Source organism: Zalophus californianus, chromosome X, assembly GCF_009762305.2.
Source record: "Zalophus californianus isolate mZalCal1 chromosome X, mZalCal1.pri.v2, whole genome shotgun sequence".
In the NCBI taxonomy this organism is placed as follows: domain Eukaryota; kingdom Metazoa; phylum Chordata; class Mammalia; order Carnivora; family Otariidae; genus Zalophus; species Zalophus californianus.
In genome coordinates this window covers 121,650,764-121,667,444 of record NC_045612.1, presented here as the reverse complement: position 1 = coordinate 121,667,444, position 16,681 = coordinate 121,650,764, and the positions used below count along the sequence as shown (strand labels likewise).

Genomic DNA, 16,681 nt, shown 5'->3' with positions numbered 1-16,681 from the left:
GGCCTTCTTATTTCCTCCGTACCCCTACCCACCTTCCCATCCCCACCCCACTTACCTCAGACTACTACCATTTCAGCTATCATTATTTCTGTATATACATATATGTTTAAAGTTTATATTTCCTGTGTGAGATTTTATGCCAAATTTATCAGTGGCTGTAATTAAATGAATATTTTTTATTTCTGCAAGGAAAATTACATTTACTTCTACTATTTTCAGAACAGGGCCCAAGTCTGTTCAATGATACAATGCATTTTTAACATTTAAAATGAAGACAAGATTTCCTTTGACCTCAAACTTACACAGTGTTATGTGTCAATTATATCTCAATAAAGGTGGGGGAAAAAAAGATTTCATTTGAACTGACAATGACCTTTCCTTCACAATAGAGGCATGAATGAACTTCTGCTCCACGAACTCCCACACATTCCATTTTTCTTATTGCTTGTAATAGTCATTAATCCATCATCATGTATACATACATACAAATACACACAGAGAGAGACACATGTAATTTTTCTTCCTATATCACATTCTTCAACCCTAAACTAAACCAGATTTTTCCAGTCATGGGGAAAAAAACCTGTAAATAAGGCACTGGAGGGAGAAATAAGAAAAACACATGAAAAGTCGTCTAACATGTTAACAGGTAAGGGAAACAATGCTACACCCCCTTCCACACATGTACAGATTTTCATATCACATTTTACACCAGAGTTATATATAACTCCATATTAACATGTCATGAAGCATGCCTAAAATAAAGTCTTTGGAACTGTCCTTCCTAGCATTTTAGTCAAGGTCAAGAGAAGGAATTTAAGTTGGTACTCTCAGTTCAAGGAGAAATTTGTAAGATTTTACTACTCTCACTAGTTAAAATGAAGCCTGTGGGGATACACCAGTTTGGGGAATTTTCCTTGAGAGACATAAGTGTTCTTGCACGAGACAAACAGCATATTAGTATGTGAGAGAGTGTTGGTACATGCCTTGGCTCAAGGACTGCTCTCATATTACAGAGCTGTGATAAATTCCTTATAATTTCAAAGTCCGTCCTGGGCTGAAATCCAAGGATTCGGAGGTAAATGAGACGAGCAGAGTCCTTACCCTCACAGAGCTTGTGATTTACTGAAGCAGATGACTACACCAGGAGTCACAATCAAGTGTGACACTTGTCACAACAGAGGAATTACAGAGGCTTCAGGAGGGCAGAGGAAGGGAGCTGAAACCAGGGATGGCCTGGGGAAGTATGTTTAAGCTGAGACTCACAGCATTCTTCTCGGTGCAATTTTACTTATGAAAAGTATGGCCCTATGCAAAGCGGAGGAGAGGTTGGGGGAGACGGTGTGGGGGCAGGGAGAACATGTACAAGACCACTGACATTGATATGGGCAAGAGGAGATGGCATCCCGACCCAGGACCATGGCAAGGAAAACGGGCAAGAGTGGACAGGCTCGAGAGCTATTTCAGACCTGGTGTCCACGGAGTTTGGTAATGAATTAGCATAAGCGGTAAGAAAACGGGGGGACCTGGATATGTGTCTGCGAATGAAGGTGATGATTTTTGTTTTGTGAGGTTAGACAAGGAGCTGAGCTATCCGGCTTCAAGATTCCTATTTCAGTTGATTCTCCAGAGACAGACAGACAAACCTCACAAATTAGAGCTTGGCCCTGCAATTCATGAAACCTTTAAGAATGTGTACACATGGTGTAATTACTGCTATAATCTGATGGCGCTGCTTTGTGCCTTAAAAGCTGAGGAGCAAGCATACCTTTGTGTGTTCAGAATGTTAATTGAATTACCTTCGACTTTAGTTTATGTTCCTTAAGTACAAATTCTTAAGTCAGGCAAAAGGGATCACAGTTATGTAGTACCATACTTAACTACCCTTTTTATAAGCAAGGATTTTTACGCCAAAAATAAACAGAGGCATACAGACATAAACCCGTAAATGACGTGCGCTAGTACTTTAAAGGACCGTGTATTTGCACAAGGACCAAAAGAGAGCTTTCCTAAAAGGGACTGGGTCCTGGGAATTCTCTCTAAAAGTGATTTATTTCTGTCAACATTCTTCTTCAATTTAAACACATGCATTCACATATATTTAAATTTCTCCAGACATTTGACTTTAAAGCTTTACTTCTGATGTCCTGAGTAAATACCTTTTGCAAAGAAGCAATAAAATAAGTTAAGGCAGCTCTTCTCCTTGAATCTATCCTTGTACAAGCCTTCCTCTAAACACCAAAAGATTATTTGATAATATTTCTTTAGAGATATTTCCTGTAAAGTATTTCTATATTTATACGTATAATATATGTCACATGTGCATATTATCACAAACTATCCAAATGTTTCTGATTGCTTTGAATGTTTTTCTTACAGAAGGGTTCTTTTCGACTTTCTGACATTGTAGATCTCAAATTTTATAAATGTACATATGAAATCACTCTCAACATTTATTAAACATTTATTATCTACTCTGCATAGGTGGATGTACTAGTGAATGTCAGTGCATATTATTACCATAATAAGCCAACTGTCTCAAAAAAATCAAACAACTTTAACCAATAAGCAATAATGCTAAAAAAACTTCACAGTTGCAAATAGAAACAGACTCATACAATCATTTTCGACCTTTGTAGTTTATTAAGGGGACAACTGGGAACAAAAACAAGCTTTTGGCCCCTGGTTATCGTAACAGGAATTGCCCACCCTCCAGCCCTGACAAGCCATTCATCACAGAATCCTGACGATCATCTTCCATATGAGGATATTGCCCATGACCAGTGGCACATGGTAAATTATCTCACATCCCAGCTTATTGCTGGGTGTCGGGAAAGCCTTCCCATTACTTATATTTCCTGTAAAATAATCTTCAGTTCCCAGTAGGAGGTACCTTTGCATTAAATGATGAAACTGCACTTTGGGATATGTATCGTATTAGCATGTATCATATTAGCATATTATCCCTAATACAAAAAGATCATCTGCAAGTTTAACGCGAAGCTTTACTCTCTCCTCACCTGTAACTTATAGAAAGACATGCTGAACAAGTTAGTTATGTCAATACATGTCTGTTAAGCCCACGAGCTGAATTCCAGAAGGATTGGGAAACATTTTTAAGTGCTCGCCTTACACGGCTGCTGTGTTAACGTCGCCGACCCAGTTACAAACATCCATGACAGCTCCGTCTTGGTAACGTTCTCTATGATTTACATGACATGGTACCTTAAGAGGGAGCCAAAATACGTGTTTTGAAGTTCCAGAAGTGATTCTGGCAGAGTGAGTAGGATTCTCGGGCTCATCAGAGAGTGATCCCTCTTTAAGTCTGGATTGGGAGATAGTCTCAGCATAAGAACGAGAAGGAGCACAAACGTCATCCAGAACAGAGTGAATTTCTGTGGTGGTCTTCAAACCTTGGGGAACCAAGGAATCTTGCTGGTATGAAGACTTGATACATCCTAAGAGAAATGGCCCCAAGGTGTTGCGGACTTGACCTTGTGACCTCCAGCCAGCCAGCCCGCCACATACCAAACAGCTGCACCCAGTAACACCGCGTCTTGGCTCTCCCTTTGCTACACAGTGAAACATCATGGGCAGACCCCCTTACTTCCTCACTTCCTGCTCCCTCCCTACCTTTACTCAGCTCCAGACTTTTCGACTCTCATTCCTGTCTCCTGTTGCCAGTCCCACACCTGCACTCTGGACAGATTTGGACACTTGAATATTTGGCACTTGGTCTTAGTTATGGTTTGAACTCATTCTCTGGCACCCATGCCTTTGGCTACCCCTCCAGCCAAACTCTGGTCTCTAGTTCTCTGCTTGGCCAGTTCATCCACTAGACTCAATCCTGCACAACCAGAGCAAAGCACGGTGTGGACCACATCCTGAAGGTACTGTATCAGTCAATCAAGATAGGCTTAGTGATGCTGATGGAACGAACAGCCTCAAATTCTCTGTGTTCTAAGGCAAACGTTCATTTTTTGGCTTATTCTGCACGCTCGTCATGGGCCTGCCATGAGTCTGCTCCGAATCACCCTCACTCAGAAGCCGTTCCACTTGAACATCCCTAGCTCTGGTGGCTGGGTGAAGAAAGCGTGTTGCACTGGAAAGCAGCTCTTTTAAAGACTTGCCCAGAAGGGATACGTTTCAGGAACATTTTGTTGCCCGATGCAAGTCAGATAGCCCCACCTCATGTCAAGGACGCACAGAGGTACAATCCCACCCAAAGGCAGGAGGACTGAAGATATTGCTAAATAATATTAACTATAAAACATGGGTACCGAGTTTTTAAGCCACAATTTTCTGATCTATTTGTTTGTGGAACTGGAATACTGACTAGTGTTGGTTGGCCATATCTGCGAACTCTTACTAATCCCTGGAGAAGGCTTTATTTTTTTTTAAGATTTATTTACTTATTTATTTATTTGAGAGAGAGAGAATGAGATAGAGAGAGAGAGCATGAGAGGGGGGAGGGTCAGAGGGAGAAGCAGACTCCCTGCTGAGCAGGAAGCCCGATGCGGGACTCGATCCCGGGACTCCAGGATCATGACCTGAGCCGAAGGCAGTCGCTTAACCAACTGAGCCACCCAGGCGCCCTGGAGAAGGCTTGAAATTCAGGTTTAATTAACACATGAAAGGGACTGACTGAGAAGAGTAGGTCCTTGATAAAGGAACTTTTTATGCTATAACTACTGTCATTTGTACTAACATATTTTATTCTTTTAAGATTTATTTATTTTAGAGAGGGCCGGGGGAGGGGCAGAGGGAGAGGGAGAGAGAGCAGACTCCCCACTGAGCGCAGAGCGTGACTCGGGGCTTGATCTCATAACCCTGAGATAATGACGTGAGCCAAAATCAAGAGTTGGACGCTTAACTGACTTAGCCACCCGGGAGCCCCTGTAATAACATATTATTAATAACAGCTAGTGTTTCATTTATCAGGCATTTACTATGTGCCTTAGAAGTATGCCTCTAGGGGCACCTGGGTGGCTCAGTCAGTTAAGCGTCTGCCTTCGACACGGGTCGTGATCCCAGGGTCCTGGGATCGAGCCCCGCATCGGGCTCCCTGCTCAGCAGGGAGCCTGCTTCTCCCTCTCCGTCTGCCTCTGCCCCTGACTCATTCTCTCTCTCTCAAATAAATAAATAAAAATCTTTAAAACAAAGAAGTACGCTTCTAAACTCTTCACATATATTTGTTTAGTCCTCTAGTAACCCTGTGATGCAAGGACTCTTTTCATTCCCTTTTTATGGACAAGAAAACTGAGTCACAGTGATGTCAACTGCTGTCATGGTTTACTGGATGCTAAGCTAACCTTTACATTACCAACATAAAAGTATAACTTAGTTTGGGTCTTCTAACTGCAGGGTTTCCACACTGGGTTACCGTGAACCTTCTGGCTTGTTATGTCTAAGGCAATCTCTGTCTCTAGGTTTTAGTCTGGAGAGCATTTCTGGCACAGTGCAGGAAGGGACAGAGTGGAGGGAATGCGCAGGACTCCCTTCTGGCTGGAGTGCAGAACAGTCAAGAGGGCATCATTCTCACCTAACCACCCAAGGAAGCCTGATTAGCTACAAAATCAAAGTTTTATAAGATCCATCTCAGGAGCGGGAGTGCAAAGCAACCTAAATGAACAAATTTCCAGAGAACAGTGAGCCCTCCATAGGGGAGAAGAGAGCCGTAACTGTTCTCATTCAGAGCAGAATCATGGGAGGAGAAGAAATCCGGATCAAAAGGCTAAGGAGAGATTCGTCAGGACTGCAGTGAAAGTTCAATGGCCACACGTGGCCTGGCAGGGCAGAGGAGGATGCCAAGGAGCTTGGCCGCCGAGCACGTCGGCACTGACCCATCACATCATTCCCACGGGTCGTCACCAAGTGTTCAGGGCTATCGTGCCAAACGCTGGGACAGGGCAGCGAAAGGATTTTCCCCTGAGATGAACAGGGCCTTTCCCAGGGGCAAGGCAGCCCTTCTCCACAGGCAAGACTGAGGGAAAGGCATCAGGGGCACTCTGGGTTCTGAGGCCGAAGGCAGGGGGCTTGCCAGGTAAGTTGAAAGAAATCCATCTGGGACAGCTCCCACAGTTGACAATTAAAAGAGAAAAATCTCAATACAAATGAGCAAAAGAATTGCCTGAACAGACCCTCTGCAAAAGAAGATGATATGAAAGGCAAGTAAATGTGTGAAATAGTGTCCCGCGTCATTATTACCGAGGCAACGCAAATTAAACCAAAACTGAAGAGACTGACATCAGATATTGGTGAGGATCTGGCACAACCTGAGCTCTCAGACATTTCTAGTTGGAGTGTAAAACAGTACAACCAGTCTGAAGTACTGTTTGGCAGTTTCAAACAGTTCAACACACGGCTGTCCTAAGAACCAGCAATGCCACCCCTATGTAATTAGCTAAGAGGAATGAAAACACGTGTCCACCAAGAGTTGTTTACAAATGATCAAAGAAGTCTTACTGAGAAGTTCAAAACTGGAGACTACCTATATGTTCATCAACATGGAAGTGGCTAAACTTTGTACGTTCACACAACAAATTACTACTCAGCACTAGACAGTATGATCAACAACACGGATGACTCTTAAAAATATGCTGAATGATGGGGTGCCTGGGTGGCTCAGTCACTGGGCGGCTGCCTTTGGCTCAGGTCATAGTCCCGGGGTCCTGGGATCGAGCCCCTAAGTCGGGCTCCCTGCTCCGCTGGAAGCCTGCTTCTCCCTCTCCCACTCCCCCTGCCTGTGTTCCCTCTCTCGCTGTGTCTCTCTCTGTGTCAAATAAATAAATAAAATCTTTTAAGAAAGTATTATGCTGAATGAAAGAAGCCAAGCGTAAGAGGAGATATGCACGAATCCTTTTATATGAGGTTCTAAAGCAGGCACAATCATGTCTGGTGATGAAAATCAAAACAGCATTTCTGAATTAATCAGAAAGGGGCACAAGGGAGCTTTCCGGGATGATGGAAATGGTCTATATTTCGTTTTGGATGGTTAATACATACAGTTGTCAAAACTTAATTGGAATGAAGATTTGTGCAATTTATTGTAGCTTAATTATACCTCACTTTTAAAATGTACAGGGTCAAATGTCATTTCTGAATACTGAGAACGAGTCAGCTCCAAAGTGAGTCCATGATACGGGAGTTAAAACCCAGGTCCTGTAGGCCACCCAAGGTCAACATAAAACAATCACAGCACTTCTCTTATTCATAGCATTTAACAGTTGGGTGCAGACATGACAGGGCTTGCTATAAAAAAGGCACAACCCCACACCTAATGAGTTATCGTATCCTTTCATCTGTCTCTAGCCAGCGTTATCTCCATGCTGATTCACCCAAAACCTGCCAATGTGTCACTGCCCTAATCTCTGTGTCAGCCTATAACTGTTCAGGGTCAGCCCTCAAAGCACCGGGGATTCCCATTCTAACCACACAGAGCTTATCAACTGCATGGCTTGCTAGAGCTCTACCATTAACTGCTTGATGATCTTGTTATTACCGTTTCTGGTCTTAACTTCTCTATGCAAGTCCGTGCAAACACTTTGCTGGGAGGCTCCTTTGAAATGCTCAGAAACGACTTGGGGCATAGTGATGGCAAGTGGTATTATGCAGTGGGGTGACTCCAGAGGCAAACATGCCTAAAACAGTCTTAATATTGCCTAAAATAGCACTCCTCATGCTTGAATGTGCATAGGAATCACCAAGGAATACTGTTAAAATGCAGATTCTGATTTCGGTAGGTCTGGGGTAGAGCCCAGGGTTCTGCATTTCTAACAAGCTTCCAGGCTACAGGGTGTTGCTGGTCCATGGTCCACACTTTGAGTTGTAAGGAGCAGGTTCTTTTCCCTACGGTTATGTTCTCTGTTTCTAGAAGGTACCTCTCTCCTTGTGTGCATCCTCAGTCCAGGCTTCAACATTCGACCGCTTTAGGGTCGAAACAGACAAGCTAGCCTCCCAGCAATGGACAAAGGATAGCTTTTGAAATTAAAAATAAGCATTGTGGAAAGGCATTCTAATTTTCATGTATTAGCTTAAAATCAATGTAGTAAATCAAAATCATGCATCTTCTCTGGTGTATTCCTACCACCAATCTGTAGGATTCCCATTGACCAGCAGTTCCCACAGAGCAGACAGCAGACCTTCCAGAATCATCTGGGACCAGGGCAATGGACCACAGGCAACGTCTCATCAACACTTCAGCTCACACTGGTTAGCCAGAACACTCTGCCTGACAGCCAGGGAGGGAAGAATGAAGGTCAGTAAGTCCCTCCCTAAAATGGGCCAGAGCCTGCTTCCATAATCAGGTGGGGACTCTTGTCCCAGTGACTGTTGGGTACAATGTTGCTCCTCAGGCAGATACAAAGGACCTTTGGGCAACAGGATTATAAGAGATAGTAAAATCATGACAGTATATTTGGCATCTCATGGGAACATATTTTGAGTCTTAAGTCTTTTTTTTTTTTTTTTTAAGTATTTAAGTTAAAGGGTGCCTGGGTGGCTTAGTCAGTTTAGTGTCTGACTCTTGGTTTTGGCTCAGGTCATGATCTCAGGGTCCTGGGATCGAGCCCCACGTCGAGCTCCCTGCTCGGCGGGGAGTCTTGCTTCTCCTCTCTTTCTGTCCCTCCTCCTGCTCATACTCTCTCTCTCAAATGAATAAATAAAGTCTTTTAAAAAATAAAGTATTTAAGTTAAAATATTATCTCCATGCAAGAGTTCCAGAACTTCCTGGAATCAGTGAATCTCAGTAATTCAGAATATTCATTTCTCCAACCATTTTATTTAAGCATTTAACTTATCATGCAAAATGAAACTTCATATGTAAAACAAGAAATACCAATACTGAATGTGGTATGATATTCAACAGTTAGAGCAAGTGATCTGGCTTATTGCTAATTGGATTAGTGGCATTAATCCTTGGGCACACAAATACTTTGTCAAAGAAACACACACAACTAAAACAGACACATACATACAACATGGTGGCAAAAGCAGTCTTTAATCTGCCTGTAGTTTTACGAGTTTAAGATGAGCCAGTCACAGTGAAATGAAGGTTAGGAGTACTAGGTTTTGCATAGGCAGCTGAAAAATGTGAAAATAAAGTCTAAATGGAAGCAGTCAGCTATGTGTTCCATTTAAGGTCCAGGGATCCGCCTCTATACAGAATCTGGGTATTTATTAGGGAACAGGGACACTGAGCAGTTCAGCAGAGAGTCCGGGTACTCAGCAGGACAGCTACATAAGCATGAACCAACAGTCAACTATTTAATTTTCACTGCTTGCCTTTCCTGCTAGAAGTCTTCCTTTGCCATCCTAGGACACTTTATGACAGCTGTTCAAGTCTCTGGGAGTTCCTCTTCCTAAAAAACAATTCAGCACCGCTCAACTTGGCAATATGAGCGTTCACCTAGGACTGGCCCAATATTTTGGTAGCAATTATAAAATGTATACTCTCGGGCAAGCCTAATTTTCTGAACATGGGTTTAGCTGAAGAATCGGTACTTCCCTCCAGACTTGAAGTGAGGAGCGATAAAATTTATTTTATTTTTTTAATTTTTAAAAAATATTTTATTTATTTATTTGACAGAGAGACAGCGAGAGAGGGAACACAAGCAGGGGGAGTGGGAGAGAGAGAAGCAGGTTTCCTGCTGAGCAGGGAGCCCGATGCAGGGCTCGATCCCACGACCCTGGGATCATGACCTGAGCTGAAGGCAGACGCTTAACCGACTGAGCCACCCAGGTGCCCCTTATTTTACTTTTTTAAAGATTTTATTCATTTATTTGAGAGAGAGAGAGAGAGAGAGAGAGAGAGCATGAGTGGGGGCAGAGGGGGAGGGGCGAGGGAGAGGGACAAGCTGACTCCCCACTGAGCAGGGAGCCCGATGTAGGGCTCGATCCCAGGACCCCGGGATCATGACCTGAGCCGAAGGCAGACACTCAACCGACTGAGCCACCCAGGCGCCCCTGAGGAGCGATAAAATTTAAAGGTGATCAGGTATCTGAGGATAATCACAGCTAAACTGAACTATGACTGAAAAGCCCTGGGTTTCTTTGCGATAGAGTATAAGCACCATCCCCACCACCCTCCCAGTCACCATCACCCTCATCAGTACCCCATCGCCACCACCACCACCATTACCACCATCATCACCATGACTGCCACCATCCTATACCATTGGTGTAGTACAGACAATTGTAGAAGCTTTATTGAAAATAATTTTGGCAGTAACTATTAAATCTTAAAAATTCATATCCCATTTGAATCATGAATTTCTCTCAAAGGTATCTGTCTTGCAGAAATACTTATGTAAAAAAATGCATGGAAAAAGCTAAATATTACAAAAAAATGTCAATTCTTGCCAAAAATTCCAATCAAAGTCCCAACCGGATTAATTTTGGGCAAAGAGACGAACTGACTCTAAAATTTAAGTAGGAACATTGTTTGAAACAAGGAAAAATTATGAACACCCTAAGGGACTTCATTTGTTTAACAAATATTTATTAAATGCCTATTATGTGCCAGGTATTATTTTAGCCAAAGGGATAAGCAGATAAAATCTTACCTTGCTCCTACTATAGAACACTGGGTTACATATAATCAGAATAAAATATACCTAATCAACTGATGTGGAAGAATCTACAAGACATACTGTGAACTTTAAAAAAAAAAAAATCATGGAACAATATAGGCTGTATAACACTGTTTGTCTTCTAAAATTCATCCTGACCTGAGCATGTAAATATATAAATGCATAGAAAATAATCTAGGGAGATATCTGACTAAAAGGCAATGGATGATTACTTCTGGAAAGGAAAACAGGATTGAATAAATCTTGGGCAATTTTGGCTTCGTGTAATATCTGGATTTTTACAAGAAGAATGTGTTTATCACATACATGCCTAAAATGTATCAGGTTACCTGAAAAATACTGATGAAGCATTCCTTGTCACAATCTGGTCTAGAATATACTGTACTTAATAGAATGTTTCCAAAGACCTTCTCATCTTTGTTGGTCATTTCCCATGACTTCAAATTCTGTAGGCTGATGGTAGACGAAGTTTACTTTTGTTAAAAGAAAAGGCAGGAAGGCAGGTGGGCAGGAGAGAGAACAAACCAGGAGGGTGTTTACCATCAAACTTGGGTTTTAGTCCCTATTCTGGTACCTGATAAACATGTATGTTCTCAGAATATATACTTTTAATAGCAAGCAACAGGATGTCTAGCAAAAAGTGGCTTAAACAAGAGAGACTTGTTAACTCACACAACCAGAAATCCAGAAGCAGAACAGTGCCAGGCAGGACAGCCCTTACAGCTCTCCCTTGGCCTTTTCCTCATAGTTGCAAGATGGCTGCTGCAGCTCCAACAAAGCATCATGTCCTTTCAAGACAGCAGTCCAATGTAAGAAGGAATGAGGTCTTTTGTTTGTACAGATCTCTACTTTATCAGGGAGGATAGGTTTTCACAGCATTCCCCCACAAATTTCCTCTTCCATTCAATTGGTCAGAACCAGGTCACACGACCACCCTCAAATCAATTACTGGAAAGGAGGTAGAATAATCATGTTCAACTTAAGCCCAACCATATTTCATATCTTGAGACTGAGACCTCCTTCCCTGAGCATATAACTGTACCTGATACCCACAGTAATTCTGAGTTCCTCTCTTAACAAAAGATTAAAAAGAAATCACCACTGGGCAGCCAATGAACGGCTACAATGAGTAATTAAAGATTCAGTTTGTTTATCTGTAAATTGGGCAAAGTGATCTATTCTCATAATTGTTTGAAACACTAAATGAGATAGCGTATGGGGGCGCCTGGGTGGCTCAGTCGGTTAAGCATCTGCCTTCGGCACAGGTCCTGATCCCGGGGTTCTGGGATTGAGTCTCGCATCAGGCTCCCTGCTCAGTGGGGAGTCTAAGATGCCAAATTGGTTTCTGAAAACAGTCCTGTACCAAGGAACAAGTGACAGAAGTCATTAGAGGAGATATAATCTCAGGGAAAGACTTTTTCATTATTAATTTCAAGTTTATCTCTTGAAGAAAAAAGGGATACAGATAGGTACTCATCGGAGGCTATAACCTCCCATGGTGGAAGGACAGAGGAAGCGCCTCCTTTATAAGGGCACTAGTCCCAGACTACCGTTCCCCTCTTTACAACGAAGGACGACTACATTTACCTCCTCATGGAAAAACATGTCCCTGCCAATTCCAAAAGTAACACCAAATTCCAAAAGTAATACCAAAAGTCCCTTGCATATGATGACAATCAATTTAAAAGTATTCCACCACAAACTACTGGATGACAGATTTGGTGTACGGACTTCAGCCACGGCAGGAGAAGGAAGAGTAAAGAGGGCTCAGAGTTGGGCTTCTCTACACGCGGGTAGACAGAGTTCCCTGGGGCAGTGGTTCTCACACTTGCGTGTGCATCCAAATCACCTGGAGGGCTGGTTAAATCAGATTGCTGGGTCCTGCCCCCAGTAGGACTAGGGTGGACTCTAAGAATCACCAGTTCTAAAAAGCTCCCAGGTGACGCCCACGATGCTGTTCAGGACCGCTGTCGGGGAACCACCGCTCCAGAGTGATGCAGGAGCAGTGAGTGAGCATGAGTGATGGCCTCGGTCACTCCCTGAATCCCCACCTGTGAACTCAGGCTCAACCCCAGTCAAATGACATTGCAGAGCAGAGCCGTGAACTGTGTAACATTTTTGAATCGTTTCAAATTATTTCCAGGTTGCAGAACTTGAGACTGGAAGACTTCATTTGGGGAGAGACCCCTTCGAGGAAACTTGAAAGAAGAGGAAGGCCACCTACCAAAACAAGCCAGCGTCCCCCTATCTCACCTGCCAACTTCCCAACAAAGGGAGAACAAAATAACACTCACATTCGAAATGCTTTTAAGGGTTTGCAAGCATTTCAAGTAAATGATCCTTCCTTTCTTTTATGCCCAATAAAACTATTTAAACAGAGACCGCAAGAATTTAGGGCTCTTTTGCATCTTCGCCAAAGGACAATTCCACTTGATTGGGCTCCATTACAAAATCCAAGAGTGTGGCCCGGACGAACCGGCTACATGAGCCTGCTGTCAACTACTTTGCCAATAATGCACCGAAGAGCCGGATTAGAAAAGAACCGTTTCTGTCATTTGATGCAACAGATTTTTCAAAACAATATTTTAATTTGCATACCAAGCCAAATTCCCTCTCGGAGGAGGGATAGAGCGCATTCCATTGTGTAAGACAATCCTCATTCCCGCGTGGTGATGTCAGTGCTCAGTGAGCAATGCTCTTGCTGCGATTCTTTTTCTTGCCATTAAGGTTCCTATTATAAAATTTTAACCACTTCAGAATCAAGCAAGATGTTGCAAATCTTTTTGTTAGCGTTTTTGCAAAACCGAAAGAGACACAGCTGTCACCAACTGCCTCAAGCACAATTATTTAATGACTTTTCCCTCATGGTATGAATAGGGTTTCTGAAATCTATCTTCACCTCCCAGGACTTTCTTCTCTTAGGAATACTGATTTGGGTAGTTGATTTTTGCCAGGTTTTAACATTCGGGGAGCAGTCTGATTGTTTGCTAAAATGATAGGAGGCACTTCAGGCTCGAAGACTAAATCCGAGTAGGAATTTTGAGGTTAATGGGAAACACACTGGGCATTTTGCTAGTTAGGGGAATACTGGGGCACAGGCCAGATTAAGGACAAAATTACTCTAACACATAAATGACACAAAATGGCGAGAAGTCGTATAACACAGCAGGGAGGTTCTGGCAAGAGCCTCTTCTTATGATTACTTGGAAAAAACACCACATAAAAGAATTGCAATATGCTATCTATCTATCCATCCATCTATCTACCTTTTTCATCTATCTGCACACATACCCCAAAATTTTAAGCTTAAAGGAAAAAAATTGGATTTCCATTTGAACTCTAACAATGTGCTACTTTTTTTAATTGTGAAAAGCTTGAAAAAACGTAGAACAGTGAAGAAAAAACAATACCAACCAGACTAAATTAATGATTGATCACATTTAGTCATTTGAACGGAGCTAACTTTAAAATGATAAAAAAAAGGGGGGGGGCGCCTGGCTGGCTCAGTTGGTGGAGCATGTGACTCTTGATCTTGGGGTCGTGAGTTCGAGCCCCACATTGAGCACAGAGATTAATTAAATAAGTAAATCTTTTATTTAAAATGGAAAAAAAAAGGAGCAATATAGAAAATACTGAAATCCCTTTGATTTTTTTCCCCTTTCCCATTTGCCTACAACTATTTAATTTGTTGGGAACCCTTCCAGTATATGGTTTTATACTTTTATTTTATAGACATATATCCCAAATGTGGATTCAAAAATGCTGAACATGGTCTTGCATGTTTTCTGATATGTGAATAAATGCTATCAAATCAGCACTTATGATACCACAACTCATTTTTTTTCATTCAGTGTTATACTTTTGAGCCTATCTATTCTGATACCCATAGATCTAGATCATTTTTTAATGTGGCATCACATTCCATTCTATAAATATACCACAATTTATCTTTTAGCCAGCCGATGAACATTCAGGGGTTTTCCATTTTTCACAATTACAAACAATGCCACAAAGATTAGAGTCTTGTCCCTGTTTCCAGAGGCTATGGTGGAAGAGGTTTTCCTGGGACTACATGGAGGCAGAGCTGCTGGGTCATAATGTCTGCACATTTTCAGGAATGCTAGATATCATTGAAATGTTCTCCCAAGAGGTAACAGCACTGGTATTCCAATCAGCAGCCCTGACAGTTGGTTTTCCCTCATTCTTGTCAAAACTCCAGCTGTGTCATTCTTAAATTATTTCTCTCATCCAAGGGTCCCTGATAAACAGCAAAGATGAGTTTTCTGCCTACACCAGGAATGGGACTGCAGTGGACATCTCTTATCTCTGCCCACTGGCATCTAGAAATATCTAGAAGCTGAGCCTCCCTTTTCTATAGAGAACTGCCCTCCAAACCATTGGGTTGTTAGTCATGCAGTCATAAAGAAGTGTCTTCCTAGATCTAGTGACCCATCCAGAGGTAGAGATCAGAATATGGACAATCAGAATTGCTCTTCGGGTGTTAATGTAGGCAATGGGAGAGAAAATCTCTCCCATCTTTCAGGAACTTGAGGAGTAAGGAACAAACTGCCTTTGTCTACCTGACGATGAAATCGCAGAGAGGAAGGAGGAATCGAGATCAGACAGAAACTCCACTCTTAGGTATGTTCCAGAAGAACTGAAAGCAGGGACTCGAAAAGAGATTTTATACAGCAATGTTTGTTGCAGCAGTATTCGCCAACAGCCAAAACATGGAAACAATCCAAATGTCCATCAACAGATGAATGGATAAACAAAATGTGGTCTATCCCTATGATGGAATATTATTAAGCCGTAAGTAGAAATAAAGTACTGACACCTGCTATGACATGGAAGAACCCTGAAAATGTGACGCTAATTGAAATAAGCCAGAAACCAAAGGACAAATATTGTATGATTCCACTTACATGAAATATCTAGAATAGGCAAGTTGATAAAGACAGAAAGTAGATTAGAGGTTTCCAGGGGGTGCGGGGAGAGGGGAATGGGGAGTTACTGCTTAATGATTGGTTACAGAGATTCTGTTTAGGGTGATGGAGACTTGGAAACAAATAGTGGTGTCGGCTGCACAACACTGTTAACAGAGTGAATGCCACTGAATTATGCATTTAAAATGGTTAAAATGGCATATTTTGTTATACATATTTTATCACAATAAAAAATATTAAAAGCCCCAAGTCCATTAAAAATGAAAAAAGATTAGATAGGCAAAAAGAAAGACACACACACATATATCTCCTAATGACATCATTTGAGTTCCTGGATCCTACCATGCCTGAAGTTGGAACCAATTCTTTTCTCTTAGTTACATAAATCAGTATATTCTATTTTTTTCTTTATCTAGTTTGAATTGGCTTTCTAACGCTAGGAAATGAAATAATCCTAAATCAGGCATAACAGCATATAATCAGGAAGGAAAACAATGTGATCCTAACATCCACTTAAGTTCTAAATATTTTATTCAAACTTCTGCTGTTTGTGGGCAGTCAAATCTTACTCCGATTGAGTATATGTGTGTGTTATTAGGAGCTGGGAGTAGCTTAAATAAACCTGATAATCACAATCCCCTAATTTCATTTTGGTGCTCGATACAAGGTCTATCCGAACTAAACTTTTTCCAGATACATTTCTCCTCTAGTTAATGTGTTAAAGAGAACTGATGGACATGCTGAAGAGGACAGAAAAGTCCACAACAATGAGAAGATGGATATTCCAAGTGACTCTTTTATTCTACTACCAAACTGAAAAAGAAATGATCCAAAATCCTAAGGCAAAAGTAACTGTCACATTTTAAACATTTATACAGATCTGGAGAGCAGGTGCTCCCTTTCAGAGAGTCACCCTCCCTTCTCAGAGGAACTAGGAGTCCCCTCCTTTTTTATAAAGGGAGCTGAAGATTACTGCCTTGATTTCACCTGCCCTTTAGTAACAGAACAGGCAAAGCCTACATGACTAAAGAGAAGGCTGGGAGAGGAACGGAACTTCTTCTCTTTGATTTTTCTCTTTGTTTCGTTTGATGTTTTGATATTTGTATAAATTTAGCAATAGACAATATAAATACAGCTAGATGAAAA

At 41.9% G+C, this 16,681-nt stretch overlaps 1 protein-coding gene across 3 annotated transcripts in view; it reads right to left on the bottom strand.

Moving 5' to 3' along the window:
- The window catches only part of MID1 (midline 1), a 590,235-nt gene that overhangs the window by 536,939 nt on the left and 36,615 nt on the right, over window positions 1-16,681 (bottom strand). The window lies entirely within an intron of this gene.